The sequence below is a fragment of the Chiroxiphia lanceolata genome, chromosome 6, assembly GCF_009829145.1.
Source record: "Chiroxiphia lanceolata isolate bChiLan1 chromosome 6, bChiLan1.pri, whole genome shotgun sequence".
In the NCBI taxonomy this organism is placed as follows: Eukaryota; Metazoa; Chordata; class Aves; order Passeriformes; family Pipridae; genus Chiroxiphia; species Chiroxiphia lanceolata.
In genome coordinates this window covers 974,274-994,557 of record NC_045642.1, presented here as the reverse complement: position 1 = coordinate 994,557, position 20,284 = coordinate 974,274, and the positions used below count along the sequence as shown (strand labels likewise).

Below are 20,284 nucleotides of genomic sequence, written 5' to 3'. Positions count from 1 at the left end.
CGGTTGTGTGTGAGGGCTGAGGGTGCGGCCCCGCTGCTGCCCGGGCTGCGGAGGGGAGAGCGCCTTGGCCGCTGGGTTTGTGGACCGGGGGAGCTGCGGGGCGTTTAGGGGCGCGTTGTGCTGGGCAGCGGGGCCGGGTGAGCCCGTTGCCTGCCGGGTGCCCCCGGGGGGAGCCGTGGCAGGGCTGCGGGGCTGGTGCTCTCTGGGTGTCTCAGGGTTTGCCTCGGAATCCCAAAGCCTTTCCCCGTGCAGGGTTAGGAGGCAAAGACTGGTCTCAGTTTCTTGGTGCTGCATTAATGCTTTTTGCTCCTTTTCTGTGCAGTTGTGCCCTCGCTGGGGCTCAGCTCAGGTCAGTGCCCCGCGGCTGGTGGAGTGTGGCGAGTTGTGCTTCCTGCCGGGCGGGAGCTGCCTTGGGAAGCTGCTCTGTACCCACGGCTGTGCCGAGCCCGGGAGCTTGGACAGGTAAGGGCAGGGCCCGTCCTGCCGGTGAGAACTGGGTTTGGTTGGGGGAGGATGGAATGGAGTGTGTGCCTGTTAACTCCACGGAGAGCCAACAGCTGGGAGAGACCCCGAGCAGGTTTGGTGCCATGAGAGCAGCTTCCAAAGACCCTGAGTGTTGGAGAAATGTCCAGGAGAATCGTTTTCCTTTTTGCAAGGAGGCAGTTTGCAAGGACAGGGGGGTTGCTGTGCTCTCTAGCAAAAATACTCCCCTTGGGCTGTCCAGGGTGAGGAAATGTTGGCCCCGTGTGGGCTGGAGCAAAGGTGTGTGGGTGCCTGTGTGTGACACCGGTGGGTGTGCAGGAAGGGGGTTCTGGTGCCATTGGAGCTGCCAGGGAGCCAGAAAGGGCACAGTTGTCTGAAAAAGGTGAAAGCTCTGTTGGCCTCTGTTGACACCTGCACCAAAGGAGATGCAAATTTTCTCCCTCTTGGTTGCACAAAGCTCCCAGCAAAGGAAGCTTTAGATTCCAACTAACCTTTATGCTAAAAGTTTTCTTGCTCTCTCAGTAGGATTTTGAGTGCCACTGTGTCCCTGAGGTCACTCTTTCTCCTGCTGGGAGAGCACGAGGTGGATGGAGAGGATCCCCAGGCATCTGCAGGCACAAGGGACTCGTACAGCTGTGATTTTCCTACAGCCCTTGTGAGATGGACTTTCAGGGTACCATGGGTCATGTGCCAGCTCCCCTGCTGGAGCTTTTGTCTGCTATATTTGAACACAAAGAGTAGAACTAAAGTCAAGTCTGTTCTGGAGCATGTTACACTTGTGCAAAGATCCTCCCTTCTGTTTGTTTTCTGTTCTAGAAAGCACAGTCTGGGGTTCCTGGGCACTTCCTATTAAATGATCCTATGAAAATAATATTGTACTGAAAGGTGAAAGGAACTGTCTGTTGGAGGTCAGTTGTCCGTGATAAAAACTTTGGTTTTTCACTCAGTAAGCTCCTAAAATATCTTCGAGTGTGTAGGAATGCCTGGCTTCTAAAACTGACCAGCTGAGTCTTAGAGGTTTGTTTAAAGAGCTGTTTTCAGGCAGCAGAATTGGCCCCCAGGAGGGACTCTGTGCCTGCTCTCCCGTGGCTCCAAGGGATCTCTGGGCCTTCACGCCGGCACCGAGATTTTCTCGGGAAGGGCCTCAGATCCCCGGACCAGTCTGGGACACAGGCAAGATCCCCCTGCAGTTTGGGACCAAATTGGGCCCCCTGGAGGGACAGTGCTGTTGGTGCCCCCCGGGCTGGGGCACCCCGAGGACTCCAGCGCGCACCGAAAGGATTATTCGGGGAGATCCTCGGGGTGCCCGGCCCTGGGGAGCTCAAAGCAAGGTCCCTGCAATGGATTCAGGCATTGCTGACAGTATCCCAGGGCTACCTGTCCCTGCTAGACATGGAGCTCTCTCATGGGCTGTAATTGGGTGATAAAAGTGGTGCTCCAAGTGCCAAAGAAGGGTGGGATTGGGATTAAGAAATGAGCAGTGATGGTCCAATTGGCTGTTTTCTTTTGAATGTGACTGTAAGAGCTGCAGGAGTGCAAGGTGTGTGTTCCAGTCCCCAGCATTTGGTTTGCACATGTCCTGATCAGACACAGGTCCAACTTCCTCAGTCCTTAACACAATAGAGGGACAATTAATGAGTGGCACTGTTAAGGTGATTGGTGTGACAGGGGTTAAACTGGGAAAACATTGGGTGATTCTTCAGTTTCTCTCTTTCCCAACCTCACCCAAACCTGTGCTAGGAAGTGATTGATTGGAAAAGTTGAGGCAGAAATGAAATTGAAAACTGGGGCTATTGACACTGTAACTGCTGAAACTTAATGTGTCCAAGCAGCAGCTCTTGTTGTGCAGGGAATAACTCCTGTCAGCAGCAAGGTCCTGACTGAAGTGGCAGCTGCAGTTGTTCCTGTGGTGTGGGCCAGTGGAACTCCAGGAGAGTGGAAGAGGGCAGAACCTGTAGGTATTACTCCTAATGTGGAATCTCTCTTGGTAAGGCCAAGCCAGTATCCTTTAAAATCAGAATGCCAGCTTGGATTGGTTGCAGTAACAGCTAAATTTGCTCCTCCTGGTTTGCTTGTAGAAGGTGAATGCAAGAACCTAGCAAGAAAACCAATGGCCAAGGTGATTGATGAGTGCAGGACCTGAGAGAACCCCCTGAAATGACAACCTGGAGTAGTTTCCAGGATTAGATTGAAAAGATGGCCTTTGCTGCATCTGCTTGAGCAAGGGAAGCCAAGAAAGCTTTGCTTTTGCAGGAGAAAATCTGGGCAGCGGAAGGAAGCAAAGAAGCCCCGTGACTCCTCCCTGAGCCCCAGACAGCCCAGGAACTGCCTTCCTGGGAATGGTGGGACGGGCTGGACTCTGGATTGCTCCCTCTGGATGTGTGGTAAGACTGTGATGGCAACTTTTAAGAAGAGCCTGTAAGAATTTGCTGCCTTGGCTAGATGGTGCAAGGGCAGCCTTTAAGCAGCTGAAGTATTCCCTGAGGAGAGCTCTGGGTCTGCCAGATGTGTCAGACCTGTTGGAAGTATCTTTGGTGGGGAGGGCAAAGAAAGGCCAAGGTGTGCAGTGACCCCCCTGACAAGGGACTTTCAGTTCATGGCATCCCTGCAAGTGAACTTTGTGGGCTGTTCCTCCTGTAGAGCAGGTGATAGTCCCAGCTACAGTGATGGGAAAAATGGTTAAAAGAGAACCCCAAAAGCTGGAAATCCTCCTGGAGGTTCTTGGCAAAGAGAGTTTCCTGAGTTCCCCCTGACAGAAGGACAGTGATAGCTTTTGAGTGCTGGTAGATCCTTTGAATAGATAGTCTTGAGTCTGTCCTTGTTGTACCTGTAAGCCTTGTCCAACTCCCCCTATTCCAGGAGATATACCTATTGAAGTTTAAACTGATCTTCCTAATCCTTTGTTGGCTTGAGGCTCTCCCCTGCAGGAACTGCAGGAACTCCTGGTGCTGCCTGGGCCGATGGATTGGACGCCCCAGCCCCTCTGTTCCTGCCCAGCCACTGGGGCCGTGTCGAGTGGTGGCACTGCCAGCCCTGCAGGTGAAGGGGAAAGGGCCTTTGCAGGTCTGGTTGATCACATTTAGAGCAGTTAATGTTGCAGAAAAAGGACATTGGGTGTATTCTTCTTGAGTTAAGAAAGCTCCTTTTGATTGGTGAGCAGAACAAAGTGGATCCTTCAGAATTCCCATCCGTGTTTGTGTCTCAGCCTGTGTTAGGATTCAGGGCTGTCAGTTGTTGTCACTGAGGAGTCAAACTATCCTTTAAATAAGGAGACACTGGCCTGATGGACAGGTGTCAAGAAAAAAGGTGGAATGCTGTCTGAGTGTTGAGATGTAACAGGAGCTAATCCTTTTTGCAGTGGGATGTAGCCTGGAAACTCTGCAGAGCTGAGCCAAGGGATTGAAAGGGACCAAGCAAGGGAGGTGAAGAATGAAGGAAGAAAGGAACTGAGGCATCAGCCAAGCAGCACCAAGTTCCTGTGTAAGCAGGTGAGTTGTGTTGATATTCCTCAGGCAGGCACTGAGGACTTGGAGAGCTCCAGACAGAGAAGACCTGGGAAGACCCTTGGTGAAGGCCCTTGGAAACCTTATAAGGGTAGGTGTGTGTGGTAATAAGTGTTGGAAAATGTCCTGAATATGGAACAGGAATGCAGGGCAGGGAACAAATATGAATCCTCCTGTAATGCTGCCATATCAGCTGCAGTGGAGACACCTCCGTGTGCCCTTTGGGAGCTGATTGCCAGGGCACCCGGCGGGCTGGAATGATTCAAGAGCATAGTAATAAAAGAATGCCTGGCTTCTAAAACTCACCAGCTGAGTCTTAGAGGCTTCTCTGAAGAGCTGATTTCAAGCAGGAGAATTGGCCCCCAGGAGGGACTCTGTGCCTGCTCTCCCGTGGCTCCAAGGGATCTCTGGGCCTTCACGCCGGCACCGAGATTTTCTCGGGAAGGGCCTCAGATCCCCGGACCAGTCTGGGACACAGGCAAGATCCCCCTGCAGTTTGGGATCAAATTGGGCCCCCTGGAGGGACAGTGCTGTTGGTGCCCCCCGGGCTGGGGCACCCCGAGGACTCCAGCGCGCACCGAAAGGATTATTCGGGGAGATCCTCGGGGTGCCCGGCCCTGGGGAGCTCAAAGCAAGGTCCCTGCAATGGATTCAGGCATTGCTGACAGTATCCCAGGGGTACCTGTCCCTGCTAGACATGGAGCTCTCTAATGGGCTGTAATTGGGTGATAAAAGTGGGGCCCCAAGTGTAAAGGAAGTGTAGGATTGGGATTAAGAAATGAGCAGTGATGGTGCAATTGGCTGTTTTCTCTTGGCTGTAATGGTGAGAGCTGCAGGAGTGCAAGGTGTGTGTTCCAGTCCCCAGCATTTGGTTTGCACATGTCCTGGTCAAATACAGGTCCAGCTTCCTCAGTCCTTAACACAATAGAGGAAGAATGAAGGACTGGCACTGTTAAGGTGATTGGTGTGACAGGGTTTAAACTGGGAAAATATTGAGTAATTCCTCTGTTTCTCTATTTGCCAAACTCACCTAAACTTCTGCTAGGAAGAGATTGAGGGTAAAACTTGAGGTAAAAATGCAGTTGAAAACTGGGGCTATTGACACTGTAATTGCTCAAACTCAATGTGTCCAAGCAGCAGCTCTTGTTGTGCAGGGAATAACTCCTGTCAGCAGCAAGGTCCTGACTGAAGTGGCAGCTGCAGTTGTTCCTGTGGTGTGGGCCAGTGGAACTCCAGGAGAGTGGAAGAGGGCAGAACCTGTAGGTTTTACTCCTAATGTGGAATCTCTCCTGGTAAGGCCAAGGCAGTATCCTTTAAAATCAGAATGGCAGCTTGGATTGGTTGCAGGAACAGCTAAATTTGCTCCTCTTGGTTTGGTTGTAGGACGTGAATGCAAGAACCTGCCAAGAAAACCAATGACCAAGGTGATTGATTAGTGCAGGACCTGAGAGAGCCCCCTGAAATGACAACCTGGAGTAGTTTCCAGGATTAGATTGAAAAGATGGCCTTTGCTGCATCTGCTTGAGCAAGGGAAGCCAAGAAACCTTTGCTTTTGCAGGAGAAAATCCAGAAACTTGTAAGGAAGCAAAGAAGCCCCGTGACTCCTCCCTGAGCCCCAGACAGCCCATGAACTGCCTCCCTGGGAATGGTGGGACAGGCTGGACTCTGGATTGCTCCCTCTGGATGTGTGGTAAGACTGTGATGCCAACTTTTCCAAGAGCCTGTAAGAATTTGCTGCCTTGGCTAGATGGTGCAAGGGCAGCCTTTAAGCAGCTGAAGCCTTCCTTGAGGAGAGCTCTGGGTCTGCCAGATGTGTCAGACCTGTTGGCAGCATCTTTGGTGGGGAGGGCAAAGAAAGGCCAAGGTGTGCAGTGACCCCCCTGACAAGGGACTTTCAGTTCATGGCATCCCTGCAAGTGAACTTTGTGGGCTGTTCCCCCTGTAGGGCAGGTGATAGTCCCAGCTACAGTGATGGGAAAAATGGTTAAAAGAGAGCCCCAAAAGCTGGAAATCCTCCTGGAGGCTCTTGGTAAAGAGAGTTTGCTGAGTTTCCCCTAACAGAAGGACAGTGATAGCTTTGGAGTGCTGGTAGATCCTTTGAATAGATAGCATGGAGTGTGTCCTTGTTGCCCCAGTAGGCCTTGTCCAACTCCCCATATTCCAGGAGATATACATATTAAAGTTTAAACTGATCTTCCTAATCCTTTGTTGGCTTGAGGCTCTCCCCTGCAGGAACTGCAGGAACTCCTGGTGCCGCCTGGGCCGATGGATTGGACGCCCCAGCCCCTCCGTTCCTGCCCAGCCCCTGGGGCCGTGTCGAGTGGTGGCACTGCCAGCCCTGCAGGTGAAGGGGAAAGGGCCTTTGCAGGTCTGGTTGATCACATTTAGAGCAGTTAATGTTGCAGAAAAAGGATGTTGGGTCTGTTCTTCTTGAGTTAAGGAAGCTCCTTTTGATTGATGAGCAGAACAAAGTGGATCCTTCAGAGTTCCCATCCATGTTTGTGTCTCAGCCTGTGTTAGGATTCAGGGCTGTCAGTTGTTGTCACTGAGGAGTCAAACTATGCTTTAAGTAGTGAGACACTGGTCTGATGGCCAAGTATCAAGAGAAAATGGGGAATGATACCTGAGTGTTGAGATGTAACAAGAGCTAATCCTTTTTGCAGTGGGATGTAGCCTGGAAACTCTGCAGAGCTGAGCCAAGGGATTGAAAGGGACCAAGCAAGGGAGGTGAAGAAACAAGGAAGAAGGGAGCTGAGGCATCAGCCAAGCAGCACCAAGTTCCTGTGTAAGCAGGTGAGTTGTGTTGAGGTTCCTCAGGCAGGCACTGAGGACTTTGAGGGCTCCAGACAGAGAAGACCTGGGAAGGCCCTCGGGGAAGGCCCTCGAAAACCTGATGCCCCTGGGTCTTTCTGTGAGCCTGAGCTATTGCAGCCCTGGGGATGACTTTGGTTTCTTTATCTCCTCAGAGTATGGGGGAGTCTGTGATCTCACTGATTTTTGTACCATAACTGAAACTTGGAAGAAAACTGACCTTGTGTAATTTCCCTACTGACTTGGCCTGGTTGAACCAGCAGTGCCAGATTGTTGTAGTGTGCAGGTTATTGTTTGTGTCTGAGCTGTTTGGTGTTGATTTGCCAACAGAGGCCATGGAATGTTATGGTCCCAATATTTGGAGGTAGTGCCCTGAATTAGTTGATTTCTGCCTGGCTCCCTGATGTCTGAGTTTTGAGATGTACCAAGAACTGGTAGTTTTTGCAGTGGGATGTACCCTGGAAACTGCCTGGAGCAGAGCCAAGGAACTTAAAGGGACTAAGCAAGCAAAGTAAAGAAAGAATGAAGAAGGGATCTGAGGCAGCAACCAAACAGCACCAAATTCCTCTACAACCAGGTGAGTTGTCTTGAAGTTGATAAGGTGGTCACTGAGAACGCTGGGGGCTCCAGGCACAGGTGACCACCAGAGACCCCCGATGGAGCCCCTCAGAGACCCTATAAGGGTTTGTGTATATGGTAACAGGTGTTGGGAATGTCCTGAATATGGAACAGGAATGCAGGGAAGGAAAATGAACCCTCCTGTAATGCTGACCCCTCCCATCAGCTGCAGTGGAGACACCTCCGTGTGCCCTTTGGGAGCGGATTGCCAGGACACCCGGCGGGCTGGGATCATGGCAGGGTGTTGTAAGCAAGGAATGCCTGGCTTCTAAAACTCACCAGCTGAGTCTCAGAGGCTTCTTTGCAGAGCTGAGTTGAGGCAGCAGAATTGGCCCCCAGGAGGGACTCTGTGCCTGCTCTCCCGTGGCTCCAAGGGATCTCTGGGCCTTCACGCCGGCACCGAGATTTTCTCGGGAAGGGCCTCAGATCCCCGGACCAGTCTGGGACACAGGCAAGATCCCCCTGCAGTTTAGGATCAAATTGGGCCCCCTGGAGGGACAGTGCTGTTGGTGCCCCCCGGGCTGGGGCACCCCGAGGACTCCAGCGCGCACCGAAAGGATTATTCGGGGAGATCCTCGGGGTGCCCGGCCCTGGGGAGCTCAAAGCAAGGTCCCTGCAATGGATTCAGGCATTGCTGACAGTATCCCAGGGGTACCTGTCCCTGCTAGACATGGAGCTCTCTCATGGGCTGTAATTGGGTGATAAAAGTGGTGCTCCAAGTGCCAAAGAAGGGTGGGATTGGGATTAAGAAATGAGCAGTGATGGTGCAATTGGCTGTTTTCTCTTGAATGTAATGGTGAGAGCTGCAGGAGTGCCAGGTGTGTGTTCCAGTCCCCAGCATTTGGTTTGTGCTTGTCCTGGTCAGGCTCAGGTCCAAAACACAACAGAGAATGGCACTGTTAAGGTGATTGGTGTGACAGGGGTTAAACTGGGAAAAATATTAGGTAATTCCCGATTCTGTCTATTTGCCAAACTTGCCCAAAACTCTGCTAGGAAGGAATTGATTGGAAAAGTTGAGGCAGAAATGAAATTGAGAAATGGGAATATTGAAACTGCAGTTCCTGAAACTAAATGTGTCCAAGCAGCAGCTCTTGTTGTGCAGGGAATAACTCCTGTCAGCAGCAAGATCCCGACTGAAGTGGCAGCTGCAGTTGTTCCTGTGGTGTGGGCCAGTGGAATTGCAGGAGAGTGGAAGAGAGCAGAACCTGTAGGTATTACTCCTAATGTGGGATCTGTACTGGTCAGGCCAAGGCAGTATCCTTTAAAATCAGAATGGCAGCTTGGATTGGTTGCAGTAACAGCTAAATTTGCTCCTCATGGTTTATTGTAGAAGGTGAATGCAAGAACCTGCCAAGAAAACCAATAGCAAAGGAGATTGATTAATGCAGGACATGAGAGAACCCCCTGAAATGACAACCTGGAGTAGTTTCCAGGATTAGATGGCAAAGATGGCCTTTGCTGCATCTGCTTGAGCAAGGAAAGCCAAGAAACCTTTGCTTTTGCAGGAGAAAATCCAGAAACTTGTAAGGAAGCAAAGAAGCCCCGTGACTCCTCCCTGAGCCCCAGACAGCCCATGAACTGCCTCCCTGGGAATGGTGGGACGGGCTGGACTCTGGATTGCTCCCTCTGGATGTGTGGTAAGACTGTTATGCCAACTTTTCCAAGAGCCTGTAAGAATTTGCTGCCTTGGCTAGATGGTGCAAGGACAGCCTTTAAGCAGCTGAAGCCTTCCCTGAGGAGAGCTCTGGGTCTGCCAGATGTGTCAGAACTGTTGGAAGCATCTTTGGTGGGGAGGGCAAACAAAGGCCAAGGTGTGCACTGACCCCCCTGACAAGGGACTTCCAGGTAATGGCATCCCTGCAAGTGAACTTTGTGGGCTGTTCCCCCTGTAGGGCAGGTGATAGTCCCAGCTACAGTGATGGGAAAAATGGTTAAAAGAGAGCCGCAAAAGCTGGAAATCCTCCTGGAGGGTCTTGGCAAAGAGAGTTTCCTGAGTTAGCTCTGACAGAAGGACAGTGATAGCTTTTGAGTGCTAGTAGATCCTTTGAATAGATAGTCTTGACTCTGTCCTTGTTGTACCTGTAAGCCTTTTCCAACTTCCCATTTTCCAGGAGATATACCTATTAAAGTTTAAAATGCTCTTCCTAATCCTTTGTTGGCTTGAGGCTCTCCCCTGCAGGAACTGCAGGAACTCCTGGTGCCGCCTGGGCCGATGGATTGGACGCCCCAGCCCCTCCGTTCCTGCCCAGCCACTGGGGCCGTGTCGAGTGGTGGCACTGCCAGCCCTGCAGGTGAAGGGGAAAGGGCCTTTCCAGGTCTGGTTGATCACATTTAGAGCAGCTAAAGTTGCACAACAGGGATTTTGGGTATGTTCTTCTTGAGTTAGGAAAGCTCCTTTTGCTTGGTGAGCAGAACAAAGTGGATCCTTCAGAGTTCCCATCTGTGTTTGTGTCTCAGCCTGTGTTAGGATTCAGGGCTGTCAGTTGTTGTCACTGAGGAGTCAAACCATGCTTTAAATAAGGAGACACTGGTCTGATGGCAAAGTCTGAAGAAAAAAGGTGGAATGCTGTCTGAGTGTTGAGATGTAACAAGAGCTAATCCTTTTTGCAGTGGGATGTAGCCTGGAAACTCTGCAGAGCTGAGCCAAGGGATTGAAAGGGACCAAGCAAGGGAGGTGAAGAAACAAGGAAGAAGGGAGCTGAGGCATCAGCCAAGCAGCACCAAGTTCCTGTGTAAGCAGGTGAGTTGTGTTGAGGTTCCTAATGCAGGCACTGAGGACTTTGAGGGCTCCAGACAGAGAAGACCTGGGAAGACCCTTGGAAACCTTATAAGGGTAGGTGTGTATTGTAAAAAGTGTTGGAAAATGTCCTGAATATGGAACAGGAATGCAGGGAAGGAAAATGAACCCTCCTGTAATGCTGCCATGTCAGGTGCGGTGGAGACACCTCCGTGTGCCCTTTGGGAGCGGATTGCCAGGACACCCGGCGGGCTGGGATCATGGCAGGGTGTCAGGCTTCTAAAGCTCACCAGCTGAGTCTTAGAGGCTTCTTTGAAGAGCTGATTTCAGGCAGCAGAATTGGCCCCCAGGAGGGACTCTGTGCCTGCTCTCCCGTGGCTCCAAGGGATCTCTGGGCCTTCACGCCGGCACCGAGATTTTCTCGGGAAGGGCCTCAGATCCCCGGACCAGTCTGGGACACAGGCAAGATCCCCCTGCCTTTAGAAATGAGGCCTTCTGGTGGCTGCCTACCCGTACACGTTGGTGGGTTCCCAAGAAGGCCTCTTGAAATGCCTTTTGGGCTGTGCATTGAAGCCTTGGCACCAAATTGGGCCCCTGGAGGGACAGTGCTGTTGGTGCCCCCCGGGCTGGGGCACCCCGAGGACTCCAGCGCGCACCGAAAGGATTATTCGGGGAGATCCTCGGGGTGCCCGGCCCTGGGGAGCTCAAAGCAAGGTCCCTGCAATGGATTCAGGCATTGCTGAGAGTATCCCAGAGGTACCTGTCCCTGCTAGACATGGAGCTCTCTCATGGGCTGTAATTGGGTGATAAAAGTGGTGCTCCAAGTGCCAAAGAAGGGTGGGATTGGGATTAAGAAATGAGCAGTGATGGTGCAATTGGCTGTTTTCTCTTGACTGTAATGGTGAGAGCTCCAGGAGTGCAAGGTGTGTGTTCCAGTCCCCACCATTTGGTTTGCACATGTCCTGGTCAGACACAGGTCCAACTTCCTCAGTCCTAAACAAAATAGAGGGCGAATTAAGGACTGGCACTGTTAAGGTGATTGGTGTGACAGGGGTTAAACTGGGAAAACATTGGGTGATTCCTCAGTTTCTGTATTTGCCAAACTCACCCAAACCTGTGCTAGGAAGTGATTGATTGGAAAAGTTGAGGCAGAAATGAAATTGAAACCAAGGATTATTGACACTGTAACTGCTGAAACTTAATGTGTCCAAGCAGCAGCTCTTGTTGTGCAGGGAATAACTCCTGTCAGCAGCAAGGTCCTGACTGAAGGGGCAGCTGCAATTGTACTGGTAAGGCAAACCCAGTGTCCATTAAAATTAGGAAGCCAAGCTGCCTTGGTTCCAGTAATAGCTAAATTTGCTAAACATGGTTTGATAGTAGAAGGTGAACGCAAGGACCTGTAGAGAAAGCAAATGGGCAAGATGATTGATTCCTGGGAGCAGGGGCTGGCAGACAGTGGCACTGGATGTTTGGTTGTGGTGGGGAATGAGCAGTTTGACCTCCCCAGGGTTGTCTGTGCTGGGTGTGGGTTTGGGTCCTGTGTGGCCACAGGTCTGTGCAGCAGCTGGAGCCTGGGCAGGTTTGGGGGCTGTGGTGTGCCAGGCTCCTGAGTCTGTTGTGCCTGTTTCCTTTCAGTGTCCCAGTGTCCCTGCTTGGCTGTTTGTTGCCCTGCAGGCAGAAGAGCCCAGGCCTGAGCTGGCTGAGTGTTGGTGTGACCCACAGTGGGTGTCCCCTGCCCTCGGGACAGTCCCCAGAGCTCCCTTTGGCATCCCCTGGTGAAGGGTGGGAGCTGCCCAGAGCCAGCAGCATCCAGCTGGAGGATCCAGGAGGATGCAGCTGATGTTGCCTGGGAGGTAAGAGGTGGGGGTGCAGGAGCTGGCAGGGGTGTTTGCAGGCAGAGGGAGGGCAGGAGCAGGAGAATTGCAGCTGCCAGCAGCTGGGTCAGTGCTGGATGGAGTCGGGGCTGGGAAAGGGCCCTGAGTGTCGGGGCAGGGGAGAGCCCAGGGTGGCCCTGGGAGCCCTGGGGCTGTGAACAAGTGCAGTGGGCAAAGGAATGGGCACTGGAGAGCTGGGCAAACAGCTGGAGGAGTTGCAGGGAGAACCAGGAGACTGGAATCCAGGAGCAGCAGCTCCTTGTGTGTGTGTGTAGAACGAGGTGTACTGCAGCCCTGAGTGAGGTGGGAAATGAACCTCAGGAGGCTGGGAACGAGTCCCACAAACTGGTTAAAGTGGGATGGGCTCTTCCCAAGTGTCTGAAGAGCTTTTCTTTAGTGTTGCTTTATCAATTGAAAACTGGAGTGATTGTTGAGGTGTTGGCACTTGTTTTCCTGTGTCTTGGGTGAGGTGTTGACTCAGTACCTTTCTTGGAGCTGCTGTTGAATGAAGAGGTGCCCCCAATTCACCTGTAAGGGCCTGGTTTTCTTCTCTGCTTTCCCAACTTTTCCAGGAGATGGAATTCCAGTGCTACAGTCTAGATGGCTTGTGGTGGTCCCAAAACAAGCCTTTGTGCCTTCAGGGCAAGTTGTGGTGCCCCTGGAGCTGTTGGGAGAAGTGGAGGGTTGGCAGGGAGAGGCCTGAAATGATGTTGCTGTGGCACAGATGTTGCTTCCTGGCAGGTTCTGGGCTTGGATTCCTTGGCTGCCACTTGGCAAGGCCTGGAAGGGCCTCAGTTGTGTAGGGAACCAAACCTGGAATGGGAAAGCAAAGGGGGAGATTCTGGTTTCAGACAGGATCATTGCCTTCTCTTTCTGCAGGGACACTGAGCTGGTCCAGCTGTGGCAAAAAGAGCAAGTGGACTGTGAAGGTTTGGAGCAGTCTGGAACGTTCCTCGTGCTCAAAGGATCCTGGAAGTGCAGCCCAGGAAGAGTCAGGAGTAATGACAAGTGCCCCAGTTCTTGTGAAACTCAGCTGTGTAAAACATTTATGAAGCTGAAATTCCCCAGCATTGAGCTGTTGGGTCCCAAATAATAGTGGAGGGAGAGGCAGAAAATCCCCCTGGTGCTGGGGCTGAACTGTCTGCAGTGAGGGGGCAGGACTTGACCCTGATGCCTGAGTGCTCTCCAGCCCCCCAGGCTCGATCCCAACTGTGAGCCCCTGGCTCCATCCCTTGAGAAGATGGTATTCCTGCAGGTCCAGCTGCTGTGCTGGTGCTCCTGTGGGCATCTCCTGCCCTGGCCTGCTGTGAATGTGTTTGTGTTGCAGCTCAATAAAGTCCCTTTCAGTGGTGATTGTGTCATTTTGGTGTCAGTTCCTCTTCCCCTGCCCCTGTGGCTGCATCACTGGCTTGTGCCTAAATGAACTCTTCCCCTGCAGCAGTTCCCTGCTGCTCTCAGAGAAGGTGGAGCTGAGGCCCCTGAGTCAAGGGCAAAAGGATCCATCCAAGCCAGGCCAGTGCTCACCCCCTGCCTTCCTCCAGCCTCCCGTGTTTCCAGTTCCTATCCCTGCTGGACACACAGCCTGTTGCCAACAACCCCCCTTCCTGCTCTCTCTCTGTGTCTCCCCTCCCAACTCCCCTCCTCTGATCTCCAGCTGCCAAGGCCCCTGTTTCTGAGGGGCATTCCTGGGCTGCTGTTCCCCTCCATTCCTTATAAATGAAGTGCCAAGAGCCCCAAGGGCAGAGAGGGCTGCAGGGAATCAGTGCCAAGAGCTGCCTGTGTCTGCCTGTGTTCCTGCAGTTCTCCTTCCTGTTCTCCCTGGGCTGCAGAGACCTGCCTGCCCTGGTTTGTTGGAGCAGAGGGATGGCATTAAATTTGTGCAGAAGGGATGTTCACAGACACTCGTTTTCTGACAGGCAGTGCCCTTTTCCTTCTACCTTTCCCAAGTTTTTCCAAGGGCTGTCCAGCACGGGGATCCGTGTGCTGGGACAGTGACTGGCAGGAGGAAGGGGAGCCTTGGCCTCACCTGCCCAGCTCAGGTGGGGGGCACAGAATTGGGGTGGGCTGGCAAGGCAGGAACATATTTCTGAGTTCTGGAGTGCCTTGAAACCTTTCCCTGGCAGGTTTCTCTCCCTCATTTCCTGGGCTCCAGCATCCCAGGTGTCTCTTCCTTTGTCCAAAGTCCAGTGGCAGAGGATGGACTGACTCACAAGAGGGGTTTGGAATGAAAAGGGTTCTGTTCCAGTGGGGCAAGGAATGCAGGAAGAAAGGTGAGCCTCCTTTTAATGCCTGAAAGAGATAGGAATGAAAATGCTGGAAAAGGTCCCATTTTATCTGGTGTCTCCCCTGGATTTTTCATGGCTAAAACTCTCTAGTGAGCAATCAGAACAGAAGGGTGAAGGGCAGGAGCCTTTGACTTGCCCAGTGCACTTAATTGCCTTGTTCTCCTCTCTTCCAGGCCAGGACCAAGCCCTGAATGCAGCCCAGCTCTGCCAAGTGCCCTGGGCTGTGAGCAGCCCAAGGCAAGAGGCTGCAGCCCCGCCGGCCGGCGCTGGGGGCTCCTGGTGCTGCCCGTGGGCTGGGGTAAGTCACAGGGACACGTTTCTCTCCTCCTGGGGTTGGCATTTGCTCCCTGGGCACTGGAGGTGTAAGGAAGGATGGAGTAGCAGGGAAGGGGAGTGTTTCCAAACTGTGTGAATGTTGTCCCCAGGTTTGGGCTGGAGCAGCGATGGGGGTGGTTGGGTTTGGCCTGGGCCGGTCGGGATCAGCCATAAACGACCCACCAGCCCCTGAACCCTCACTGGACATGTCCAGCCCCTCAAGTTGTTAATTTTCAACAGAGGACAAAGTATTGGTACTTGCTTGTGATCTGTGGAGAATCTCCTTTGGGATGATCAACCAGAGAGTGTATCAATGCAAAGCATCTTTTTAGGTCTTTGTTTGCTTGTTTGTAATTTCCTCTCTGGCTTCAATGAGTTTGGTGTGCTCCTGTTAAGGAAGCAGAGTGTTTTTATCTTGAAATTTGGGGTGGTTTGGTTTGTTTAGGGTTTTTTCCCCCACTGACTTGGGCCTTCCAACTCCTGATGGACTCGAGTGATGAGTGCTCTCAGCCCTGGTTATTTCTTAACATTGTGTGGCTTTCCCTCAGCTGTGAGTGAGGAATTGTGCAAGCAAGGCCTGTGTGCCCATGGGTGTCCCGTGGGTATCCCGTGGGTGTCGTGTGGCAGGGCTGGGACAAGGACTCGTGCAGGGACCCAGCTGGCACTGGAGCTGCTGCCATTCTGAGCCACTGCCAAGGGGTGGGTGGAGACCATCTGGGAGGCTGTTGCCAGCATTCCATTGGGAGCTGGATCTCCCTCCAGCTGCAGAAGCCAGGGGAGGGTTCTTCCTTGTGCAGCCCAGCGGCTTCTGCTCAGCCTGGCCCAGAGTGGGGCTGGGGCAGGTTCTCCAGGGAACTGGAGCCAGCCCTGAACGGGGCTCTGGAGAGCAGGGAGCTGCAGGGACTGATCTTTGCAAAGCTGGGCTGAAGTTTGTCAAAGCAGCAGAACATTCTCATTCTGGTGGGTTTGTGGAGCCCGTGTTGGTGCCCAGGAGAACTGGGTCAGACCGGGGTTTGTGGTCCAAGAGCTGCCCCCCTAAATGTGGCAGGCTGTGTGTGCTGGCAGTGAAGTGCTATCCCCAGAGGCTGATGGTTTCTGTCTCCAGGGATGCCCAGGACGCTGCTAATGCCCAGGGATCTGCTCTGGGTCCAGGCTGTCCGTGCTGGAGGGCCCTGGTGGCTGCAGTCCCTGAGCCCGCAGAGACAGAGAGAGCCCCGGCCCGAGTGGCCTTTGGCCCCTTGTCCTGAATTTGGGGTGAGCCTGGGAGCGTGTGGAGCGTGAGAATGAGGGCTGTGCTTCCAGTGCATCATCCCTGGGAAGATCCTGTTGTTCCAGAGCGCTGGGGACAGTTTGGGCTTGGCAGCTTCAGAGCTGGGTTGGAGCAGCCCCTGGAAAGAATCAGGAGAGTGGAGGTTTGTCCCAGTGGTGCTTTCACACCCCACTGGACAGTCTGGGCTTTGTGGTTGAGGTTGTCCTGTATTTGCTCTGCAGATAATGGGCCCTTCCCAATTCAGCCCAGCAGATCCCAAGGGCTCTGACAGGAATATTTGTTCTTCCCTTCCCTTTGGGATACCTTAATCTCCAAACTGCCATGAGCAATTCCTTAATTTCTCCTGGAGAAAACCAAGTGTCAGAGGCAGTTTCCAAGGAGGCCAGAAGTGTCTTTGGAGCAGAGAGTGCTGCCAGCTGCGTGTGCCTGTCCCCAGCCTGGCACTGCCCACAGGGACACACTGGGCACTGACCATGAGAGGGAACAAAACCACTGCCTGCCAGAGGCTTTGTCCTGGGCCAGTCAGGCCTTGGGCAGGAATTGGACTGGGCAACTCCATCAGCTGCTCTTCCCCCACAAAGCACCATCCCCTGGGCATTAATGACCTGCCCTGTGCCCAACACTCACTGTTCACCCAACTCAAACCAAAGCAAGGCTTGCTTTGCTTTGAATGACTTAAAATAACTTTAAAACAAAATAAATCACTGTTTTCTTCTCTTTTTTTGTTTTCTTTTAGATGCTGGAATTGCCTCTCTGGGTGTGTGCTGAGCTCTGGCTGCAGGGGACTGTCAGGCCTTGGTGGCTGTGAGTTCCTGTTCTTCTCCCTGGGAAACTGGAAAGAGTTATTCCTTGGATTGCAGAAATGTTTTCTGAAACCTGTCCCCTTCTTTGTGCCTTTTGCTGACAGATGTTCTCTTTCTGCTATTGAATGTACAGCCTCCTTGCAGCTCCCAGCTGAGGAAACCTGGGATAACTTAGGAGGGACAGAGGTGACATTTTTATCTGCAAACTTGGGGTAATTTCTAGGGGATACAGCAACTGTTTGTGTAGGAAAGTGTGTTTAACCACATTGGCCCCAGTTGTGTTTGCACCAGCTGGGGCCAGAGGTGCAAGGCAATCCAAAGCAAACCCTGCTCAGCCTCTAAATCCCAGGGGAAGTTCTCCAAGCTGCTCACTGAGGGACTAAAGATACATTAAAACAGAACCAAGAGCACTAATAAGGATCTTGGGAATCCCAGTATTGTTGTCCTAGAATTTTTAACAGGTTTTTAAACTTTTTATGACAAGAATGGCTTTCTTCCTTTGATTGAATCCTGCAGTAGGATTTGGGATTTCTTGGGATTCCAAATCCCTCCCAGTGGCCCTGACACTGATCAGGAACTTGCAGGACAAACTGAGTCAGAGCTCCTGGCAGGCACAGGGGCTTTCCCCCAGAGTGGATCCAACTGCTGCCCCCCAGCCTGGCCAGGAGGGATCTGCTTTGGCTCCTGGCTTCTGCCAGAGACAGAATGTGTTCCCTTGATTGGAATGGGGATCCAGTAGCTTCATCTCCTGGAGGTTCCCTGGGCAGCTGATCCACTCTGCCCCGTGTCCTGCTCTCAGTTGCTGCCCAGCCAGAGCCAACTGTGCCAAGGGCACGAGCACTCACAGCCTGGATAGATGTGGTGGTTTGGGCTAGGCCTTCCTTGGTGACCAGTTTGTAACCAAGGAAGGGTCCAGATTTACCCAGTATTCCCTACGATTTTTACGTAAGCCAGACTATAAGAAGAAAGGAGGAGAGGCCTTCGTCCTCTTTCCTTCCAGCAGCTTGGAGGTGCAGGTTCCCTGCTGTTGAGTCTGCCGGGTTGGGGAGTGAGGCCTTGTAAGGCCTTGTCGGCCTTGGGAGGCGGAGGTTGCCGGCGATCGTCCCAGAGCGACTCTCGGTTGTCCCAAGGAGAGTGGTGGGATATTTTCTTTGCTAACTCTTTAGTTACTAGATCTCGGGCTGCTGATTGGGAGATATATATATATATATATATATATATTATTTTGGTTTTGTTCCTTTTTTCCCTTCCCCCTTCCACTTCCCTTGTGAAATTGTATATATTTTAAATTGTATATATTTCAATTGTAACATAAGTGTAAATATATTTATATATATCACTTTAGCTGTCTCTCTTTTGTTTTGGGTTTTCTTGGTTGTTTTTCTCCCTCTTCTCCCTGAGGGTTGGGCGGGGGGGGGGGGACGACGACGACTTCTGGTGGTAAGGGTTGGAGACTTGGCAGGGAGCCAGCTTCAAACCATATCCATAGGGAATGGGGGACTGCCTTGTGTACAATTCACCTAGAAAGTCAAACGAGGGGATTGTTGGACTATCTGGCTCCTTAGGGAACCTGCTGGGAGTAGAGAAGCACAACCCCAAATCTCCAGCTGTGGGTGGAGTCGTGGAACGTAAACCAGCACAAATGGATTCCCCAAAATGAACCGTGGGAGAGCAGGACCAAATAAGGGTCACTGTCCCTGGGGAAAGGTGAAAGGAATTGGTTGGGACTTGGATTGTCCCCTGGGGAGATGCTGGTTGCTGGCATGGAGAGAATGCCCTCCCTCAGGCTGCCAAGATCTCTCAGTGCAGCGGCTTTGGCCGACACGGCAGCACAAAGATTGTTCTCTGTGGGGGGCCCAGGGTTGGGTTCCGGTCTCAGCTTTGCAGGTTTAGAGGAATTCTACCTACAGCCTGCAATTCCATGGGGAATTCCTGCTGGAACAGCCTCCCAGTGCCTCCTGGAGCCCGGCTATTCCCCTGCAGAGCTGCCGCTCTAAGGCCAGGTTTGGCAGGAAGCAGCCACGGTTCCAGGTTTGCTCAGCGGGATCGGGACAAGGACAGGTTGATGTTCCACAGACTTTGCTGTTTCTAACCCTCCTGCCCCGGCCCCGCTGGTGTCCCTGGGGGGACTTGAGCGAGTTCCCTGGAATTCGGCCGATTCTCCGCCCCGGGCCGGGCTCCAGGGGATGTGTTCGCCCAGGAGAAGGCGGGGGCCGGACGCGCTCCCGGCCCGGGGCGAGGCAGCCCCTGAGCACGGGCGAGGACGTCTCTCCGGCCGGGAAGCCGCTGTCCCTTCGGAGCCTCGCGAGCGGCCCCGGCCAGTACTTTTCCCCGAGGAAAGGGATGCACATCCCTGCCTTCAGGGTACCTCGGCTCTGACCCACCTATTCAAGCTGTCCACGGGTTCTGCGGTTGCGGTTGGGTCCCCGAAAAACTGCGAATTGCCTCCAACCCCAACTTTCTCCAAGCATCCCCTTTTCTTTTCAGGCATCTCCGAGGGCTCTGGCTCGGGATTTAGTGCCGCTGAGGGCACATGGCCCTGGCTTTAAGGCTGCTGCTGGCTGCTGGCCTCCGGCTGGAAGGGCAGGGATTTGGGGCGGGCGGGACACACGTGGGGGGCGCGGGGGAGCTCTGGGAGGTCGGCGCTGGGAATGGCTCCCGTGCTGCTCTGCAGCCCCGCCGTGCCGACACTGCCGAGTGCCAGCTGGATTCTTTGGGTCCTTCTGGGCTGGCGCTGGGGCGTGTCCAGGGTGAGGCATCTCCGGGTGCCCGTCCAGAGCAACCCCGGCTGAGGAGCCGCGGGCAGCCCTTTCTCCGTGCCCACCGCAGTGCCCGTGGCCGGTTCCCACCCCCGGGATGTGCGTTTGGCAGACGAGCCCTGCTCGGGAGACAAATGCATCTGGTTGCCGATGGAAGCGCTGGCGCGGAGCTGCTCCATCCCTGCTGCCACGAGCTGTGCTGGGAGTCCTGCGGCTGCGGGCGGGATCACCTGAGCCCCGGAGCGCCGGGAGCCCCGGCAGGGCAGTGCAGGGCACAGCTCCAGGGCACAGCTCCACCATCCCCTGGCAATAGGAAGCCCAAGCAGGGCTGGGTCGCTGTCTGTCTGTCTGTCTGTCGCTCCGGCCTCCTCCCGGCCCACGTTCCCTGCCCAGCTGGTTCCGCGCAGGGAGCCCCGAGAACGTTCCAGGCGGGAAGCAGGAGCCGCCGAGGGCTCTGTCCAGCTCCGGACCTGAAAAGCGGCCCCGACCTGAGCCTCTCCGGCATTTTGGGTTCCGAACGCTCACCTGGAGGAGACACCCCCCCGCAGGCGGGACCAGGCGGCGACACTCGACCGACGCCTTTGCCTCGGAACGAAGGATCCCCCCGGGCTCGGTTGGCTCCTTTATCCCTGGAAATGAGCTCGGACGTCGCACGAGCACCTTTGCAGCCGTTGGGTGAATCCCGGACGGGGCCGGAAAACCTCCCTGAGCAGGGCAGTGATGAATTGGTGCCCGTCCCCAGCCGGGCACAGCCCAGCCGGCCGCACTCCCTCGGGCCGTGGCTGCGAAGGGCTCGTGCAGAGGAGGGAGAGCTGCAGAGATTGAA

The 20,284-nt window shown here is 53.6% G+C and overlaps 3 long non-coding RNA genes across 5 annotated transcripts; 2 read left to right on the top strand and 1 right to left on the bottom strand.

Annotated features, from left to right (window-relative positions):
- The first annotated feature begins 1,012 nt into the window (after positions 1 to 1,012).
- LOC116788680 lies at positions 1,013 to 9,422 on the top strand. 2 transcript variants are annotated; one of them, XR_004357707.1, is made up of 6 exons: positions 1,013 to 1,165; positions 2,737 to 2,867; positions 3,842 to 3,971; positions 7,162 to 7,374; positions 8,518 to 8,622; positions 8,921 to 9,422. It is a non-coding gene; the product is annotated as an uncharacterized LOC116788680 (long non-coding RNA). The 2 variants fall into 2 exon arrangements; XR_004357708.1 differs by lacking the exons at positions 1,013 to 1,165; positions 2,737 to 2,867 and adding an exon at positions 3,482 to 3,522 and having other exon boundaries at positions 8,921 to 9,421.
- A 4,984-nt stretch (positions 9,423 to 14,406) lies between these two features.
- Positions 14,407 to 17,085, top strand: LOC116788690. Of its 2 annotated transcripts, none has more exons than XR_004357725.1 (3): positions 14,407 to 14,609; positions 16,633 to 16,700; positions 16,833 to 17,085. It is a non-coding gene; the product is annotated as an uncharacterized LOC116788690 (long non-coding RNA). The 2 variants fall into 2 exon arrangements; XR_004357726.1 differs by having other exon boundaries at positions 16,804 to 17,085.
- LOC116788697 lies at positions 16,649 to 20,284 on the bottom strand. The gene is made up of 2 exons (XR_004357734.1): positions 19,984 to 20,284; positions 16,649 to 16,728 (listed from the first exon to the last, which is right to left on the bottom strand). It is a non-coding gene; the product is annotated as an uncharacterized LOC116788697 (long non-coding RNA).